Below are 21,791 nucleotides of genomic sequence, written 5' to 3'. Positions count from 1 at the left end.
GACCGGAATCAAATTCCGAGGTCCCTAGCCCGAGATATGAAATTTTGATAAAAAATTAAAAGTTTAAGTTCAAATAGTGACCGGATATCGAATTATGTGCAAACGACCCCAGAATAGAATTTTAATAATTCCAACAGCTCCGTATGTTGATTTTTGACTTAGGAGCGTGATTGAAATTTTATTTGGAAGCCCGTAGTGAAATTAGGCTTGAAATGGTTAAAATAGAAATTTAAAGTTTGGAAGTTTGACCGGGGAGTTGAATTTTTGATATCGGGGTCGGAATCTTGTTCTAAAAATTTTTACAGCTCCGTTATGTCATTTATGACTTGTGTGCAAAATTTGAGGTCAATCGGACTTGATTTGATAGGTCCCGGCATCGAATGTACAAGTTGAAAATCCTTAGATTCATTAAGTTTGAATTGGGGTATGATTCGTGATTTTTAGCATTGTTTGATGTGATTTATAGGTTCGACTAAGCTCGTATGATGTTTTAGGAATTGTTGGTATATTTGGTTGACGTCCCGAGGACCTCGAGTGAGTTTCGGATGGTTAACGGATCAAAAATTGGACTTAAACAGCTGCTGCAATTTTTCTCTTCTGCTGGAAATTCTGAGTTGTGATCGAGCCCAAAATTGAGGCCCAAGATCGAGCTCACAAGATCGAGCCCGAGATCGAGCTCTCAAGATCGAGCTCCCGAGATCGAACTGGACAGATCTATAAGTTATAAAAAACAAAGGCATTCGACCCATTTGCCATTTTTGACAAACTTGAGCTTGAACAAAGGCGACTTTTGACAAATTTTCAAGGAAAGACATTTGGGGTAAGTGATTCCAACTCGGATTTGGTCTATATACACAAATATATCATTATTTTCACCATTTAATTAGTATTTTGAGATTGAAATTTGAAAAATTTTAGAAATCTCATAGAAATAATTTTTTTTGAGATTTCGGTATCGATTCGGAGTCAGATTTGAGTGAAACTGGTATGGTTGGACTCGTAATTGAATGGGTTATCGGATTTCATAACTTTCACCGGATTCCGAGATGTGGGTCCCGCGGGCGAATTTTTAATTAATTTCGGGATCTTTTCTTTAAAATGTAGTATTTTCTTATAAATTTGATTCCTATAATATTTAATGATTGTATCGAATTATTTTGGCTAGATTCGAGCCAGACGGAGTTGGATAATCGTGAAAAAGGCCTTATAGTGGGTTAAATTAAAGCAAGACGAGGTAAGTCTCTTGTCTAATCTTGTGAGGGGGAAATTACCTAATAGGTGATTAAAATTTAATAATTGTTGCTAATTGTGGGGACTACGTACGCACGAGGTGACGAGAGTCCGTGCGTAGTTACTATTAATGCTAAAGTCCGGGTAGTTTAGGACTCAAAGCATGAATAAATTGTGTAAATTGTATTCTTTGTTTAATTAATATTATTTGATATATATATATATATATATATATATATATATATATATATATATTGTGAATTGTTAGCTAAAAATATTAAAGGATGGAAATCTCATATACTTAATTTTCTGTTTAAATTAATTCATTGTTAAAAGAACTGTTCATTCTTTCGAATTTATATTATAATAAATATACTCTTCTTCCGGAGGTACATAAGATAATGTCCTCCTTTCTTGTGGAGCGGGATGAACGCCTCGGCGGGATAGATGCATATATGGATCGTGCCGCACGTCCCTCGGCAGTGTACACAATATTCTAGATCGGGCCGAACGACCTCGGTAGAAATCGTGCTTAATAATAATAATTACAGAATACTTTAATAATTTATTTCAGCTTGTGAAGATAATTAATAAATTGAAAAATCCTTGAAATTTAATGAATTATTATTCTTGCCTGTTAAGGAATTAATTGTTACTCCTGTAAATGAGATTTAATTGATAAATTAGAAATTATTTGAATTGAACGAATTTAATTAATATATTGAGAATTGTTACATTTGAAGGAATTTGATTATTTCCGCTGATTAAATAAATTAGTATAAATTCTGTAAATCATGCTGATTTAAATATCCTAGTTTTATTTCAGTTATTATTATTGACCCATAGTGAGTGTCAAAGTCGGTCATCTCGTCTCTACCACTTCGAGATTAGGCTTGATACTTACTGGGTACATGTTGTTTACGTACCCATACTACACTTGCTGCACTTTTTGTGTAGGATCTGAGACAGGTACTAGTGGAGGACCTATCATCACATAGCCACGTCATCCCAAGGCATAGTGGTGAGCTACCTTTCTGAGCCGTTCTGCAGCTACCAGTGTCTTTTCTTATAATTATATTCTGTCTATTTCATTTCAGACAGTATTTGGAGTTTTGTATAATCTACTAGATGCTCATTAACTTGTGACACTAGGTCTTGGCACACACATTGGTAGAGTTTGTATTTATATTTTTCTTTGTTTTAAATTTTATCAATGTATGCTTAATTTATTAGTTGGCTTGCCTAGCTGTAGTGTTGGGCGCCATCACGACCTACAGGTGAAATTGGGTCGTGACAACATGGTATCAGAGCACTCGGTTCACGTAGGTCTCACAAGTTATGAGCAGACCTAATAGAGTCTTGCGGATTGGTACGGAGACGTCTGTACTTATCTTCGAGAGGCTATATAGTGTTAGGAAACTACCTTTCTTCATATTCCATCGTGCAATTGATGTAGTACTAAATATCCTTCTCTTATTCTCTCACGGATGATGAGAACACACTCTAATAAGATTCTAGACCAGGGAAGAGCTATTTCCTCAGTCGCTAGAGGCCGAGGCAGAGGCCGAGGGAGGGCTCCAGGCCGTGGTAGAGGGCGAAGACGTCCCAGGATTGTTCTAGTTATGCCGCCAGTGGGTCCAGCAGAGAATCCCATTATTGAGGAGCAGGGTGAGGTGCCTGTGGCAGAGCCAGCTCTGATGGATTTCACATCTGCACCAGGATTTCAGGACGTCATGGGTCGTATGCTGCGATTCATGGACAATATGACTCAGGCCGATTTATTTTCGGCAGACCCAGCCACATCTCAGGCGGGCGGGGGAGCACAGACCCTAACCGCACAGGCTCATGGACAGGCAGCTGCTGTATATCAGACCCAGGGTGCACTATTCGTAGGTGGAGCCCAGCTAATAGCAGCAGCTACACCTGAACCCAGGCCAGTTGTAGCCTCCGATCCTCAGAAATTATTGGATCGATGGACTAGACTACATCCTCCTGTCTTTAGGGGTGAGCGACATGAGGATCCACAGGACTTCATTGATCGTTGCAGGGACAGACTGCACAACATGAGGATATTAGAGTCTTATGGGGTAGACTTTGCTACTTTTCAGCTAGAGGGCAGAGCCCGTAGATGGTAGCAGTCTTATGTTCTTGGCAGACCGGCAGATTCTCCTCCCATAACTTGGGACAGGTTCACCCGTATCTTTTTGGATAGGTATATTCCACCCTCCCAGAGCGAAGAGTTAAGGTTTCAGTTTGAGCAGCTCTAGCAGGGTCAGATGTCAGTGACCGATTATGAGGCGAGGTTTTCTGAGTTATCTCGCCATGCACTTATGATACTCCCTATTGAGGCGGAGAGAGTGCGGAGGTTTGTTGCGGGTATACATACTGGCATTCAGGCCACTATGGATCGAGAGGTTGAGATGGGTACTTCTTATGAGCTAGTCGTGGAGATAGACTGGAGGATTAAGGGTATACGTCAGCGTAGCTGAGAGCAGGTTACTAGAGATAAGCGGTTTAGGTATTCTGGAGAGTTCAGAGGTGCTCCGTCTGGGGGCAGAGGTCAGTTCGTGAGAGGGCAGTCCAGCAGGCCCCCATATCCAGCACCCCCGCCTCCTCAGGGTGCTCCAGTACGACCTTATTTTAGTGTTATACCAGAGAGTTATTATCGCCCACCATCTATTCAGGGTTCTTTTCGTGGGTATTCAGGTCCCCAGGGCCAGACACTTAATCAGCAGCCCATCACACCGAAGAGTTGTTACGAGTGCGGGGATCCCAGCCACATGCGGAGGTTTCGCCCCAGGCTTCGGGGTAGACCAGTACAGCAAGGTCAGCAACCTATGCTTACCGGACCAGTTGCTCCACCAGTAGTCCGACTACTCAGAGGTGGAGGACAGGTGGGTAGGGGTCGTCCTAGAGGTGGAGGTCAGCCAGGCGAAGGCCAGACAGTTGGCGCTCCAGCTCGGTTCTATGCTTTTCCGGCTAGACCAGATGCAGAGGCCTCAGATGCCGTGATTACAGGTATTATTTCTGTTTGTGGCAAAGATGCCTCAGTATTATTTGATCCAGGATCTACGTATTCATATGTGTCATCTCTATTTGCTCCATTCCTGGGTGTTTCTCGTGAGTCCTTGAGTACTCTTATTTATGTGTCCACTCCTGTGGGCGATTCTGTTATTGTGAACCGGATCTATCGGTCCTGTATTATTACATTCTGTGGTTATAAAACTAGATCAGATCTTCTATTGCTTGGGATGACCGATTTTGAAATTATTCTGGGCATGGACTGGTTATCTCCATATCATGTTATTCTAGATTGTCATGCCAATACTGTTACCTTGGCTATTCCAGCATTGCCTAAGCTGGAGTGGAAGGGTTCATCTGTTAGTTCATTTAATCGAGTTATTTCTTTTATAAAGGCTCAACACATAGTTTAGAAGGGTTGTTTGACTTATCTAGCCTATATTCGGGATACTACTGTAGAGACTCTGGCTATTGATTCAGTGCCTGTAGTTCGGGAGTTCCCCGATGTATTTCCGTCAGATCTTCCAGGTATGCCACCTGATCGTGATATTGATTTCTGTATTGACTTGGCTTCAAATACCCAGCCTATATCTATCCCACCGTATCACATGGCTCCGAAAGAATTGAAAGAACAGCTTGAAGACTTACTAGCCAAAGGGTTCGCCAGACCGAGTGTATCGCCTTGGGATGCACCAGTATTATTTGTGAAAAAGAAGGATGGAACAATGCGGATGTGTATTGATTATCGCCAATTGAACAAGTCGCTATTAAGAGCAAGTACCCATTGCCACATATTGATGATCTATTTGACCAGTTACAGGGTGCTAGGGTATTCTCTAAGATCGACTTGAGGTCGGGGTACCATCAGTTGAAGACTCGGGATTCGGATGTTCCGAAGACTGCTTTTCGGACTAGATATGGTCATTATGAGTTTCTGGTAATGTCCTTCGGTTTAACTAATGCCTCGGCAACTTTTATGGATCTGATGAACAGGGTATTCATGCCATATATTGATTCGTTTGTCATTGTCTTCATTGATGATATATTAATCTATTCGCGCAGTAAGGAGGAACATGAGCAGCATATGAGAGTAGTGCTTTAGACATTGTGGGAACAAAAGCTATATGCTAAGTTCTCTAAATGTGAGTTTTGGCTAGAGTCTGTAGCATTTTTGGGACATATTGTATCGGGCGAAGGTATTAAAGTTGATCCCAAAAAGATTGAGGCAGTTCAAAATTGGCATCGTCCTACTTCGGCGACTGAAATCAGGAGTTTTCTGGGTTTAGCAGGTTATTATCGTCGATTCGTGGAAGGTTTTTCATCGATTGTAGCACCTTTGACCAAATTAACCCAGAAGGGTGTTCAGTTCCGATGGTCCGATGATTATGAGTCAAGCTTTTAGAAGCTCAAGATAGCACTGACTACAGCACCCGTGTTAGTGTTACCATCTGGTTCGGGAATATATACCATGTATTGCGATGCGTCATGCGTTGGTTTGGGTTGTGTATTGATGCAGGAAAGGCGAGTTATTGCATATGCTTCACGTCAGCTGAAGCCCCACGAGAAGAATTATCCAGTACATGATTTGGAGTTAGCTGTGATTGTTCACGCTCTAAAGATTTGGAGGCATTATCTTTATGGAGTGTCTTGTGAAGTTTACACTAATCATCGCAGTTTGCAGCATTTGTTCAAGCAGAGGGATCTAAATTTGAGGCAGCGCAGATAGCTGGAGTTACTAAAAGATTATGATATTACTATCTTGTATCATTCGGGCAAAGCAAATGTGGTTGCAGATGCCTTGAGCAGGAAGGCGGAGAGTATGGGTAGTTTAGCTTTCATTTCAGCAGAGGAAAGGCCATTAGCCTCGGATATTCAGTCCTTGGCTAACAAACTTGCGAGGCTGGATATTTCAGAGCCCAGCCGAGTTCTTGCATGTGTGGTGGCCCAATCTTCACTATTTGAACAGATCAAGGCTCGCCAGTATGATGACCCATACTTGATGGCTTTTCGTGAAACGGTACTATGAGGTGGTGCCAAGGAAGTTACTATTAGAGCGGATGGTGTTCTGCGACTCCAGGATCGTCTATGTGTTCCTAATATGGATGGACTGAGGAAAAAGATCCTGGAGGAGGCACACAGTTCTCGGTATTCTATTCATCCAGGTGCTAATAAGATGTATCGTGACTTGAGGCAGCATTATTGGTGGCGACGAATGAAAAATGACATAGTTGAGTATGTATCTAGGTGTCTAAATTGCCAGCAAGTGAAATATGAGTACCAGAGGCCAGGTGGCCTACTTCAGCAGATGACTATACCAGAGTGGAAATTGGAACGAATTACTATGAACTTTGTAGTTGGGTTGCCGCGGACCTTGAGGAAGTTTGATGCAGTTTGGGTGATTGTTAACAGGTTGACCAAGTCGGCACATTTTATTCCTGTTGTGACTACGTATACTTCAGAGAGGTTGGCCCAGATTTATATTCAGGAGATAGTTCGGTTGTATGGTGTGCCAATTTCCATCATATCAGATAGAGGCCCTCAGTTTACTTCATATTTTTGGAGAGCGGTACAGAGTGAGTTAGGGACCCGTGTAGAGCTCAGCACAACCTTTCATCTGCAGACTGACGGACAGTCAGAGCGGACAATTTAGATTTTTGAGGATATGCTCAGGGCATGTATGATCGACTTTGGAGGTCAGTGGGATCGTTTCCTGCCTTTGGCCGAGTTTGCTTATAATAGCAGTTACCAATCCAGCATCGAGATGGCTCCATTTGAGGCTTTATATGGCCGGCGATGTCGTTTACCTATCGGATGGTTTGAGCCAGGTGAGGCTAAGTTATATGGTACTGATTTGGTAAGGGATGCCTTGGAAAAGGTAAAGTTGATACAGGAGCGACTTCGTACAGCACAGTCCAGACAAAAGAGTTACGCGGATTAGAAAGTGCGTGATATATCATTTATGGTAGGTGAAAAAGTTCTCTTGAAGGTTTCCCCGATGAAGGGAATTATGATATTCGGGAAGAACGACAAGTTGAGCCCAAGGTTTATAGGCCCATTTGAGGTGTTGAAACGAGTTGGGGAGGTTGCTTATGAGCTTGCATTGCCTCCCAGCCTATCGGGAGTTCATCTGATTTTTCACATATCTATGCTCCGAAAGTATCATACCGACCTATCACATGTGTTAGACTTCAGCACAGTTCAGCTAGATAATAACTTGAGTTATGAAGAGGAGCCAATTGCCATTGTTGATAAACAGGTTCGCCAGTTGAGGTCCAAGAGGATTTCTGCAGTAAAAGTCCAGTGGAGGGGACAACCAGTCGAGGAAGCGACTTGGGAGGCCGAGAAAAACATGTGGAACAGATATCCACACTTATTCAACACTTCAGGTATAATTCTAAACCCGTTCGAGGACGAACGTTTGTTTAAGAGGTGGAGAATATGATGACCCAAAATGTCATCTTTAAATTTAATAATTAATTGTGTGTTCTAAGACCTCGAAAAGTACTATTTATTATTTCTCGACTTGCGTGCGCAATCCGTAAAAAAAAATATTTCTAGAAAGTTTTTATGTGAAAAATAGATTAAAATATGAATTAGAGCTTTAAAACTCAATTGAGTTGACTTTGGTCAACATTTTTAGCAAACGGACTCGGATCAGTATTTTGACAGTTTTGGTAGGTCCGTATCGTGATTTGGGACTCGGGCATATGCCCGCAATCAAATTCCGAGGTCCCTAGCCCAAGATATGAAATTTTGATAAAAAAATTAAAAGTTTAAGTTTAAATAGTGACTGGATATCGAATTATGTGCAAACGACCCCGGAATAGAATTGTGATGATTCCAACAGCTTCGTATGTTTATTTTTGACTTAGGAGCGTGATCGAAATTTTATTTGGAAGCCCATAGTGAAATTAAGCTTGAAATGGCTAAAACAAGAATTTAAAGTATGGAAGTTTGACCGGGGAGTTGACTTTTTGATATCGGGCTCGGAATCTTGTTCTAAAACTTTTCACATCTCCGTTATATCATTTATGACTTGTGTGCAAAATTTGAGGTCAATCGAACTTGATTTGATAGGTTCCGGCATCGAATGTAGAAGTTGAAAATCCTTAGATTCATTAAGCTTGAATTGGGGTATGATTCGTGGTTTTAGCATTGTTTGATGTGATTTATAGGTTCGACTAAGTTCGTATGATTTTTTAGGAATTGTTGGTATATGTGGTTGAGGTCCCAAGGACTCGGGTGAGTTTCGGATGGTTAACGGATCAAAAATTGGACTTAAACAGCTACTGCAATTTTTCTCTTATGCTGAAAATTCTGGGCTATGATCGAGCCCAAGATCGAGCCCAAAATCGAGGCCCAAAATCGAGTTCCCAAGATCGAGCTCCCGAGATCGAGCTCTCAAGATCGAGCTCCCGAGATCGAGCTCTCAAGATCGAACTCCCGAGATCGAGCTCTCGAGACCGAGCTCCCGAGATCGAACTGGACAGATCTGTAAGTTATTAAAAATAGAGGCATTCGACCCATTTGCCATTTTTGACAAACTTGAGCTTGAACAAATGCGACTTTTGACAGATTTTTAAGGAAAGACATTTGGGATAAGTGATTCCAACTCGGATTTGGTCTATATACACAAATATATCATTGTTTTCACCATTTAATTAGTGTTTTGAGATTGAAATTTGGAAAATTTTAGAAATCTCATAGAAATGAATTTTTTGAGATTTCGGTATCGATTCAAAGTCAGATTTGAGTGAAACTGGTATGGTTGGACTCGTAATTGAATGAGTTGTCGGATTTCATAACTTTCGCTGAATTTCGAGATGTGGGCCCCGCGGGCGAATTTTTAATTAATTTCGGGATCTTTTCTTAAAAATATAGTATTTTCTTATAGAATTGATTCCTATAATATTTAGTGATTGTATCAAATTATTTTGGCTAGATTCGAGCTAGACGGAGTTGGATAATCGTGGAAAAGGCCTTATAGTGGATTAAATTGGAGTAAGAAGAGGTAAGTCTCTTGTCTAATCTTGTGAGGGAGAAATTACCTAATAGGTGATTAAAATTTAATAATTGTTGCTAATTATGGGGACTACGTACGCACGAGGTGACGAGAGTCCGTGCGTAGTTACTATTAATGCTAAAGTCCGGGTAGTTTAGGACTCAAAGCATGAATAAATTGTGTAAATTGTATTCTTTATTTAATTTATATTATTTGATATATATATATATATATATATATATATATATATATATATATATATATATATATATATATATATATATGTGAATTGTTAGATAAAAATATTAAAGGATGAAAATCTCATATACTTGATTTTCTGTTTAAATTAATTCATTGTTAAAAGAAACTGTTCATTCTCCCGAATTTATATTATAATAAATATACTCTTCTTCCGGAGATACATAAAAAATTGTCCTCCTTTCTTGTGGAGCGGGCCGAACGCCTCGGCGGGATAGATGCATCTATGGATCGTGCCGCACGTCCCTCGGCAGTGTACACAATATTCTGGATCGGGCCGAACGACCTCGACAGAAATCGTTCTTAATAATAATAATTACACGATACTTTAATAATTTATTTCAGCTTGTGAAGATAATTAATAAATTAGAAAATCCTTGAAATTTAATGAATTATTATTCTTGCCTATTAAGGAATTAATTGTTACTCCTGTAAATGAGATTTAATTGATAAATTAGAAATTATCTGAATTGAACGAATTTAATTAATATATTGAGAATTGTTATATTTGAAGGAATTTGATTATTTTCGCTGATTAAATAAATTATTGTAAATTCTGTAAATCATGCTGATTTAAATATCCTAATTTTATTTCAGTTATTATTATTGACCCATAGTGAGTGTCAAAGTCGGTCATCTCGTCTCTACCACTTCGAGATTAGGCTTGATACTTACTGGGTATACGTTGTTTACGTACTCATACTACACTTGCTGCGCTTTTTGTGCAAGATCTGAGACAGGTACTAGTGGATGACCTATCATCACATACCCACGTCATCCCGAGGCATAGTGGTGAGCTGCCTTTCTGAGCCGTTCTGCAGCTACCGATGTCTTTTCTTATAATTACATTCTGTCTATTTCATTTCAGACAGTATTTGGAGTTTTGTATAATCTACTAGATGCTCATTAACTATTGACACCAGGTCTTGGCACACACATTGGTAGAGTTTGTTTTTATATTTTTCTTGATTTTAAATTTTATCAATGTATGCTTAATTTATTAGTTGGCTTGCCTAGCTGTAGTGTTGGACGCCATCACGACCTACAGGTAATATTGGGTCGTGACAGTAATGATGATTAAAAATTAATATATTTTTCATGAAAAAGGCATGAAGATTGTACCACTTGATTTGCTCCATTCTTGAAGTGAATGTGGTAGCGGCGCATAATAAGTCTAAAAAAAAGACAAGTGGTTAACCAATAAACGTGGGCGTTCCAAAGATCAAAATAATAATAGTCATCGTTATGATTATAAAAAGGAGAACAATAAGAGTTCTCAAAATTGTCCTTCAAAGTGTGAAGGCAATGTTTACTATCAAATTGGTATGAAAAATAATAAAGCACGCCGCTGATTATGATCTATTCCTTGAAGAGAATGTGACTTGTGATAAGCATTGAGAATGTAGACTCATTCTTAAAGGTGAATATGGCAATATGTGATAAAAGTAATGAATAAAGACATGCAATGCATGATTGGATGAATAGCACACAACTCACCTCTAAGGAAGGTTTGAGTGAAATAAAGAGAATAAATATTATTGTGCGGTTACATGGATATGTCATTGGTCCTATACATGTGATACATCAAAAATATTTTGGCATATCTTATAAAAGTTATTAAAGGCAAAATTAAAGTAAGAAATAATTTTTCTTATAATGATTTTGACCATGACAATTTATTATGATATGATTTTCTCTATGAAAGAGACATTTACTATGTGGATGGTGTGACAAAAGATCTTGCAGTAGAAGATCAATTGAGAGTTCCGAAAGAACTAATTTGTTACTACATGGATGAATGAAATTGTTCATGACATTGATAATGTAGTAAGTCTCAAAAGAAATATTTTGAGTTTCAAATGTATTAGCCAAAGTGGTTGGCATATTGAGACTTTAAATGAAAAGAAGATTAAATATCTTTATATTATTATAATCATACCGGGTAAATATGAAAGGTTACCTGACTTTTCTTCTATTTGTACTACACAAGTATAAGTATGATGGTGCAATCACAAGCTACAAGTAAACTAGAGGTTTACTGAAATAAATATTAGTTGGCATGACCGGTTGGCCATCCTGATTCAATTATGATGCAAAAATTAATTGAGAATTCATGTATATTGAATAAATAGAAGATTCTTCAAGAATTCTCTTGTGTTGCTTATTCTCATGATATACTAGTTAAGGTTGAGATTGAATCCCTTGATTTCTAGAACGAATAAAAGGTGATAAATATATGGGCCCAGTCACCTGCCGTGTGGATCGTTTATTATAATATGATTTTAATAAATGCATCTATTCTATGGTCACATGTGCATTTGTTATCAACTTGCAGTTTGACTTTTGCAAGGTTGCTTGCTGAAATTATTAGAGCACAGTTCCAGAATATAAATTATGATAATTTATCTTAATAATGTTAGTTTAAATCCAAGTTGGTTTAGCAGAAATTGTATGCCTCCAATTATAGCTAAAACCATTGGTTATGAGAACAAGACTTCCAAAACGAAATTTGGTATGTAATGTATTATTTAATATACAACAACACCTGTACGCATATAGCCAAGTTATGATATGTTCTCCCTATCACAATTGGTTCGGGATTAGGAACCAAATAATTTCTATCTAAAAATATGAATATGATTTAATTATTCCACCACAATACAAAAATGGGTCTCCAAAGAAGGTTAGAGATATGTGTTGATGATCCCAATATTAGGGGGAGAAAATGAGCAGCTGAAAAAGTGATACGTGGAATGAATTATTATGAATACATATAGATCATCGTACAAGAAAATATAAACTCGAAGTTCAAATGATAATTTATTTACAAATTATTGCCAGACATATTTGCTGACCCAAAGCTAAATATCATATTTCAGCTGCTAATGCTCCAAATAAAATAACGTCCCTGATGGACAAATTTTATGGCACGCATAAAGCATAATAGACTAATTGGTTCCAAAGTTAAATCTCCTTGAAGAAGGAGAGGAGCAAATGTTCAAAATGGTCATAATAAGGAGACAAGTACTCTAGAAAAGCACCAAGATATAACACTTCATAAGATCTCATGGGAGAGGCTCAGGTACCTGAAAGTAATGAGATAAAAATATCTCATTAAGTTATGTCTTTATTGGGTAATAATAGAACTGAGATAAATGATCATCGATGATGTTGTTAATATAATGTAAAGTTCAATATTATTAATATTGACGAGGATCTTGAGCTAAAATCTGTCATGAAATTTGGACAGATAAATGATTGGCCAAATAAAAAATATTTGGACAGATAAATGATTGGCCAAATAAAAAATACGCAATGAAAATTGACTTCACTTGAAAAATGTAATTTTAGACGGATAGTCCCAACACCTGAAAGTATAAAGCCAGTAGAGATATAAATGTGTTCTTATGCGAAAAAAGTCAAGTCTATATACATAGAGACGACTTGTGTCACAAGAAGATTTGTAAATATCCTGCATTGATTATATAGAGACATGCTCTCCTGTGGTGGATGTAGTCATTTCAGGTTTTAATATGGCAATACATGAAAAACTTGATATGCGTATAATGGAAATCATTGAAGGATTATAATTGTACATGATTTGTTTTTGTGTCTAGTGAAATTGGTGCACTAATGTATCTTGCTAGAACTATTAGTATAACAATATACTAGCAAGATATAGTTTTATTCCTATATGAATATATTGGAATACTATTGGGATTATATTGCAAAAGGAATCCTTGATATATATATATATATATATATATATTTGTTTATTCTAAAAAATATTGCCAAAGTTTTGATGGTTATGCAAATCCAGGCATTTTCTGAAGTTCGTTCTTCAAACAATCTATTTGTATGTGAGGATACTACCATATAATTATTTCACAAGGCAATCAATTACTGATACTTATTCAAGTCATGCTAATATACTAGCAACTGATAAATCAAGTCACTTAACACACAACCGATGTGTGACTTTTCTTTAAAGAAAAGACTCCAATAATAGTGAAGACGATGATGTTTGCTTATCTCAATTGAAAGAAGTATATATTGTGGTATAATCACCTGAGTAAGTACCTGTTGAAAGAAAGGTACAAGAATGATTCAATTTGTCCTTGTGTCTTTGTAAAAAGATCTGGATCTGAATTGTTAGAATCGACGTGTATGTTAATGATTTAAATATTATTGGAACCCCTGGGGAGCTTCCTAAATCAGTAGACTGTTTAAAGAAAAAATTTGAAATGAAAGATCTTGAAAACACAAAATTTTTTCTTGTTCTACAAATTGAGTATATGAAGATGAAATTTTTGTCCATCAATTAGCATACACCGAAAAGATTTTAAAGCGATTCTATATGGATAAAACACATTCATTGAGTGCCCCGATGGTTGTGAGATCACTTGATATAAATAAAGATCCATTTCGACCCTCATGCAAATATTAAGAGTTTCTTGGTCCTGATATACCATATCTTAGTGCAATTGGTGCACTAATGTATCTTGTTAATACTATAAGGCCTTACATAATTTTTTTAGTAAATGTCTTAGCAATATATAGCTCTGCTCCTACAAGTAGACATTGGAATGGAATCAAACACATATTGTGGTATGTAAAAGGGACTACCGATATGGACTTATTTTATGGCAATGATTGCAATCCCGATCTTGTTGGTTATGCCGATGATGGGTATTTATCTGACTTATCCAAGGCCTGATCTCAAACAGGCTATGTGTTTACATGTGGAGGCATAGCCACATCTTGGCGATCGACTAAGCAGTCAATCGTGGCTACTTCATCTAATTATGCTGAGATAATTGCTATTCATTAAGCAAGTCGAGAATGTGTATGGTTGAGATCTATAAAATATCTTATTCGAGAAAAATGTGGTTTGAAGTGTGTCAAACTACCCATAATTTTGTATGAATACAATGCAACATGCATAGCCGATTGAATGGAGGATTCATAAAAGGAGATAGGACAAAGCACATTCACCAAAATTATTTTTCACACATGATCTTCAAAAGAATGGTGATATCAATGCGCAACAGATTCGTTCAAGTGATAATATGGCTGATTTATTCACCAAATCTCTACCGACGTCAACCTTCAAGAAACTAGTGTACAAGATTGGGATGCGAAGGCGTAATGATATGAATTGATGGTCTCATCAGGGGGAGTTAATACGCGTTGTACTATTTTTTCCTTACAAGGTTTTGTCCCATTGGGTTTTCCTTGAAAGTTTTTAACGAGGCAACCAAAAGGCGTATTTATAAACATGTATACTTTTTTTCCTTCACTGGAATTTTTTATAGAGGGTTTTTTCTAATAAGGTTTTAATGAGGCACATTATCTATGGACATCCAAGGGGGAGTGTATAAGAAAAATCAAATTATGGTGGATGTCTACTCTTCCTCCATGATCTTCATCTCAAATGCTTAATAACATATTCAATGACATATTTTTCTTCACTTTTCATGCCGATATAAAGGACTTGTAATAGATAGAAAAATATATACAATTGAAGAAGAAAATCTCTTCCTTCTCTCTATCTCTATTTCTTATTCATGTTTTACTAAATTGCTTTTATTTTATAACAGAACTCAAATATTCATGCTGAACTTTGCTAAGACCTTTAGTTAATAAGTCTGCATGTTGATCTCTTGTTCCAATTTATTTTGTTTCGACAAATAAGGTTTGTCTAGGTATAACTGGTAAAGTTGATCTTATGTGACTGGGAGGTCACGAGTTCGAGTCGTGAAAACAACTTATTGCAGAAATATAGGGTAAGACCGCATACAATAGACCATTGTGGTCCGCCTCTTCTTCGGACTCCGCACATAACGAAACTTAGTGTACCGGCATACCTTTTACTTTATTTTAACTAAGCATTGCAAGGTCTTCGCTCTTGTAAAATGACGGTCTATGTCAATATGCTTGGTCCTTTCGTGAAACGTCACTAGATTAGCCAGCAATTGCTGCTTTGCTATCAAAGTGGTTAAGAGATGTTGTGGGGTGAAGAAGTCTGAGCAAAATCAGCGAATTTATATAGGCAATAAGCAAACGAATGAAGGTGGAGTCTTGACTGGATGCACAACTAGACTTCTGAGTTTTGACGTCAAAAGAAAGTAGACTGACTAAACATTTTCACATAAAGCTAATGGCTTGCTGCGTTTCCTTGACTGACTTTGATCTATTACCCCTCATGTTTGCTTGACGGACTAAGGGCCATTTGTTTTTATTATGATTAAAATATTTAAATTTAAATACACATATGAATATTAATTTGTGTATTAAGTTTAAAATGTATGAATCTAAATATTACGATGTTGTATTAAGGCCTGAATACAAAATAATTAAGATTATTTTCTCTACATCTGAATGTGTAAAATTTGTCTTTATTTAAAAATTAATAAGTATAAATTCAAATCAAATAGTACTAATTAATCTAATAGAAATTAATAAAATATTTTTAAAAACTTCTATGGTAGGAGGTGGTGATGATGGCTATTAGTCGTGGTTGTGGATGCCAATTGGTTAGTGGTTGGTGGTGGTGGTTGATAGTGGTAATTTGTGTAGTAAATGGTATATGACAGTACGGTTAACGGTGGTGGTTGGTAGTGATGGTGACTGATAATAGTGATAAGTGATATACGGTGGTGGTTGATAATGGTGATTGGTGATTGTTGCGGTCCATAGGTTAGTGTTGTTGGTTGTAATTAAATGATGGCAAGTGGCAGTGATACCTAACATTCGTGCTTGGCAGCGGTGGTGGTTGTGGCCGAGGATGGTAGTAGTGGGTGATGGTAGTCTATAATCATGAGAGACATCGATAGCTGTGGTAATGATGATTAGTGGTGAAAGTGTAGGAGTAACATTGAAATATCATATTTACATAAACTCTTGAATGTTTAACTTCTTAATGGTATTAAGATTAAGTTCTATTTAGACCCATTAAGTGGTTGTAAAATTAAAAAAAAAATAACAGAGTTAATAATTAAGATTTGATTGATTAAGATTTAAATCTAAAAGTAAAAGCACTTAGTGACTAAGATCTAAATAATTAAAATTCAGATCACCATTAAGTGCAAACAAATGATGCCTAAATACTTCCATATAAAGCTTGACTTGCCGCTTATCCTAGACTGACTTTCTGTCAATATGGAGTATTTACCTTCCCAAATATTAAACACAAATAATATAAACTCAAGGACTAGTTCAAAGTACAACTTTTGTCCGAATTAATTTTTTTGTAAAGCTAAATCAAAACTAAATCAATACTGTATAAACACCATCTGTTACGTGTTGGCACGACATTCGTCCATCATGGATTCCGTAAAAGTACTAATGCACAGGGGTGTACATGGACCGGGTTAGTGTAGGAGCTGCGCTCCCAAATTATAACGCTTTAATTAATCCATATTAGTCAAGTAAAAATGTTCAAACTGACCAGATTTATGCAGCAAAATTTGAAAACAAAAGCTCCAAGAGGTATTCGTAAGTGCGGAGCTAAAATACGAGTACAAGTGGGCGGAACCTAGCAGCTTTGATTCATATTTTATATTTGTCTTAAAAATTTATTAAGTTAGATTTCAGTAACTTCAATGGATTAGAAAACCTAAAAGTTAAGCTACAAAAAACAAAACAAAAAGAATAATGCGAGGGAATTCCTAAAGATACAGCTCCTATTTGGACATAGTTTATTTTTACTTTTTTCAAAAATAAAAATTTATAAATATTATTTGTTCTTCTAAAAATTATAGACAAATTTCCGAGTTCTAAAGACTAGTATGAGCCAATTTTTGGATGAAAGTTTTACTTTCACTCACGAAACTATAACTTTCTTTTTTAAGAAAATACATATTCAAACATAAATTCAACTTCCAAAAATTATTTTAAACGTAACTTTAAAAAAAATCAAGTTCAAACAAATATATGCACAAACTTTTACATGAAATACAGATAACTCAATGTATATGGTAAAATATGATATGACACGTGGCTGACTAAAAGGAGGACACGTGAAATCCAAGATGGGATAGTTGAGGACCGAACGCAGCCACTGCGCTTGTCACCGGAATGGATAACGTTCATAAAAGTGTATTAAATATTCTGCGCCCGGTAGCATTTACTAAGGAATATTCTACAGCATTAAGAGCGACGGTCCGTTACACAGAATTTGGCATTTATACTCAACATTACATCTTCATCAATGACCTTCATAATTGACATTAAAGGAGGGCATGACCTAGGACCTTTTTCCCTAGGCATAGCTATAAATATTGAGCTTAGTTACCATTGTAAAGAACACGAATTTTTGGCAAGAACTTATACTATATTCTATACAAAGCTTTGTACAATTTTACTTTCTTGCTTTTAGATCTCATCATTGCTGTATTCGGGAACCGTGTTCACAGAATTATCATCTTTGTTATTTCATCTACGTTCTAAGGCTAAGTATTATGTATTTCTTCAATTATTATATTATTTCAGGATCAAATTAGTTCACTTGTCTAGAAACCACGTACAAATTCAACTGTACTGTTTTATGGGTAAATAGTTTGGTGCCTATCGTGGGGCCTAGACAGTCATGCAATTAAATTGATTCTTGCCTTTTTTACTAACTTTTTTTGACTATTTTGTCTTAGAAAAAATCGCAAAAAATGGCAGACAACACTGTTAACGATGCACGCAACCTTGAAATTCGAGAAGATCAGCCTCATTTCGAGGACTCGATCAGTGACACCTGCAATGAGGGGAATGACGCCACGCCGATGCATGACCGACGGTACCCTCGACAGGTTCGGGAGACAACCCTTGATGATGCTGACGAGGAACAAGTAGTGGATGCTGTGAGGATCCTGCAAGAGCAACATGCAATCATTCTAAGCCATCTCACGCGGGAGGATCAAGTTATGACGGAACTAAAGCAGGTGCTATCAAGTGCTTCGAATAATGCAAACAGGCGTGACTCGATTCCTCCCGTTGTTCCCGCAGACCAAACAACATAGAGAGTCGATAAAAATACTCCCAGGGGTGAAGTAGGGTCTGATGGGGCTGGGGGGGGAGCATAAAAGGTCTTAATAACGAGAACGATTCATTCAAAGATGAGCTTTTACTATTTATGAGGGAAGTGAACGCCCGCATGATCAAATCCCAGGAGCACCACCAGTATTGAAAGGTCTGAACTTGAAGAAGTATGTTCAATTACCGTACAAGCCAAGTGCGGCACCAGTACTGATTCCGAAGTGTTTCAAAATGCCTGAAGTACCAAAGTATGATGGAACTTCAGACCCCCGGTAACATATTACCACCTACACAACGGCGGTGAAAGGAAATGATCTAGCTCCTCACGAAATTGAATCTGTGTTGCTAAAGAAATTCGGTGAAACTCTCACAAGGGGAGCCTTAACGTGGTATTCATTACTGCTCGAGCATTCCATAGATTCTTTTGAAATACTCACGAATTCTTTCATTAAAGCTAATTCCATAGACAGAAAGGTGCAAGCCCGGCAGACCGACATATTCAGAATCGCACAAGGAGAATCAAAATTATTACGAGTGTTTGTTACCCAGTTCCAGAAAGAAATAATGTTGCTCCCGGTCATCCCTGGTGAATGGGCCGGTTAAGCATTCACTAAAGGATTGAATTCGAGAAATTCAGACGCTTCCCGGAAGCTGAAGAAGAGCCTGCTTGAGTATCAAGCAACAACCTGGGTAGATGTTCACAACCAGTACGAGTCGAAGATAAGAATCGAAGATGACCAGGTCGGTTTTACATCATCGGCCAAAGGACGGGAGAAGAACAGAGAAAAATCAAAGGATGAATACGACGCGAATAGGCGGACTACAAGGGATCAGTTTTTGCCCAACGAGCATTCCGAAGGCCATTGCAAAAATTTTCGAGCAACAAACAAGTTCACCGTTGACGGAGGGACTGATCATGATCGAAACAATAGATCACTTCAAGATAAACAAATGTCGGGGTCTCGAGATCCTTCTTACCCTAGTTTATCAGAATATAACTTCTACGTCAGTGTAGTGGAACTGGTGTCAGCCATGAAGAACATTGAAGAAGCACGATTCCCGAGACCTATGAGATCCGATTCTAACCAGAGGTATCCCAATTTATGGTGCGAATATCACGGGACGAACGGTCACTGGACAGGGGACTGTCGACATCCTCGGGGGGAGGTGGCAACGCTATTAAAGAATGGTCATCTCCAAGAATTCTTCATTGATCGAGCTAAGAACAATTACGGTCGCAACAATGTAGAATCTTCGAAAGTAGGAGAAGAAGCCACACGAAAGACGATCAACATGATCTTTTGGGGGAACGAAATTAATGGGGTCACCTTTTCGGCAGCAAAGAAGACTAAAATATCAATAACTCATAGCAAAAGACTCCGGGAGGAAGATATCACTTTAGCGGAGGAGGACGCAGACGGATTACTGTTACCACACAATGACACACTTGTAATCTCTTTAAATGTGTTAGATTTTAAAATTAAGCGTGTTCTAGTGGATCCAGGAAGTTCGGCTAATATCATACAATTGAGGGTAGTGGAACAAGCTAAACTCACCGGAAGCATTATTCCGGCAACAAAACTCCTTGCTGGATTCAACCTTGCGAGCGTGACGACCCTGGGAGAGATCCTGCTTCTCACGAACGCTGAAGGAGTAATGAAAACAACTCTCTTCGAAGTAGTGGATGGTGATATGGGATATAACATAATCTTGGGAAGGCTATGGCGACACGAGATGAAAGCCATACCTTCGACGTATCACCAATTACTGAAGTTTCCAACGCTCGAAGGAATCAAGTAGATAAGAGGTGACCAACCGATAGCAAGGGTAATGAATGCAATCTCAATTTCCAGCAGCAAAGGGAAGGAGCTAACGACATAACAATAACAGGAACCGATGCCTAATCCTGAGTTAGAAGAGGTTATTCCAGGGGAAGAATCATCAGAACAATATCAGGTGCCGAGATATTTTTAAGTTCCAGAAGAAACGGACGCAACAAAATCCACAGCAGAGGAACTATAGCAAGTGTCATTGTTCGAAGAACTTTTAGAAAGAAAATTTCACTTGGGAATAGGACTACACCCCGAGCTCATGTCTGGTTTTATTAAATTTCTTAAAATTAACGCTAATTATTTTGCATGATCGCACGAGGATATGACAGGTATCCTGACGAAAATAGTCGTGCACAAGTTGAGTTTGGATCCCAACGTACCACCGGTACGACAGAAGAAGCGCCCTATTACCGAGGCCAGGAATAAATTCATCAAAGAAGAGGTAACCCGCTTGCTTAAAATCGGTTCGGTCAGAGAGGTAAGATATTGAGACTGGCTAGCCAATGTAATAGTAGTTCCTAAGAAGAATAATAAATTTTGTATGTGTGTAGACTATAAAGATCTTAATAAGGCGTGCCCGAAAGATTCGTTTCCACTGCCAAATATCGATCAAATAATTGATTCCATGGCCGGGCACCAGTTAAAGAGTTTCTTTGATGCTTATTTTGGGTACAACCAAATTAAGATGAGCCCCGAAGATCAGTAAAAGACATTGTTTATAACAAATTTCGGTACATACTGTTACAATGTAATGCCTTTCGGGTTGAAAAACACCGGAGCCACTTATCAATGGCTCATAAATAAGATGTTTGAAAAGCAAATAGAAAAAACGATGGAAGTTTATATAGATGATATGCCCGTTAAGTCTTTGAATGCAGGTGACCACCATAAGCATTTGCAAGAAATATTTGGTATCCTGAGGAAGCATAACATGAAACTTAACCCCGCAAAGTTCGCGTTCGGGGTCAGCTCTGGTAAGTTGCTGGGTTTCTGGTCTCACAAAGGGGAATTGAGATATACCCCAACAAAATCAAGGCCATAGATGATATCCTGGATCAATTATCTAACATAAAGGAAGTCCAAATACTCACAAGAAGGTTAGTAGCTTTGAGAAGGTTCATTTCTCGGTCGTCGAAAAAGTGTCATCGCTTCTTTACAATGCTCAAAAAGAAGAACAATTTCGAATCGACGTCGGAGTGCCAACAGGCTTTGAGGGACCTGAAGAAGTACTTATCAAGCCCTCCATTGCTCTCGAAACCAAAAGAAGGCGAACCATTGATGGTCTACCTCGCAGTTTCAGAAGTTGCAGTAGCTTCGGTTTTAGTTCGGGAGGACGAATGTATGCAGTTTTCTATTTATTATGTTAGCAAAATTTTAATGGGAGCATAAACTCGCTACCCACATTTGGAAAAACTGGTCTT

This window comes from Nicotiana tabacum, chromosome 9 (genome assembly GCF_000715075.1).
Source record: "Nicotiana tabacum cultivar K326 chromosome 9, ASM71507v2, whole genome shotgun sequence".
Classification (NCBI taxonomy): Eukaryota; Viridiplantae; Streptophyta; class Magnoliopsida; order Solanales; family Solanaceae; genus Nicotiana; species Nicotiana tabacum.
Note: the sequence above shows the minus strand (reverse complement) of the source record.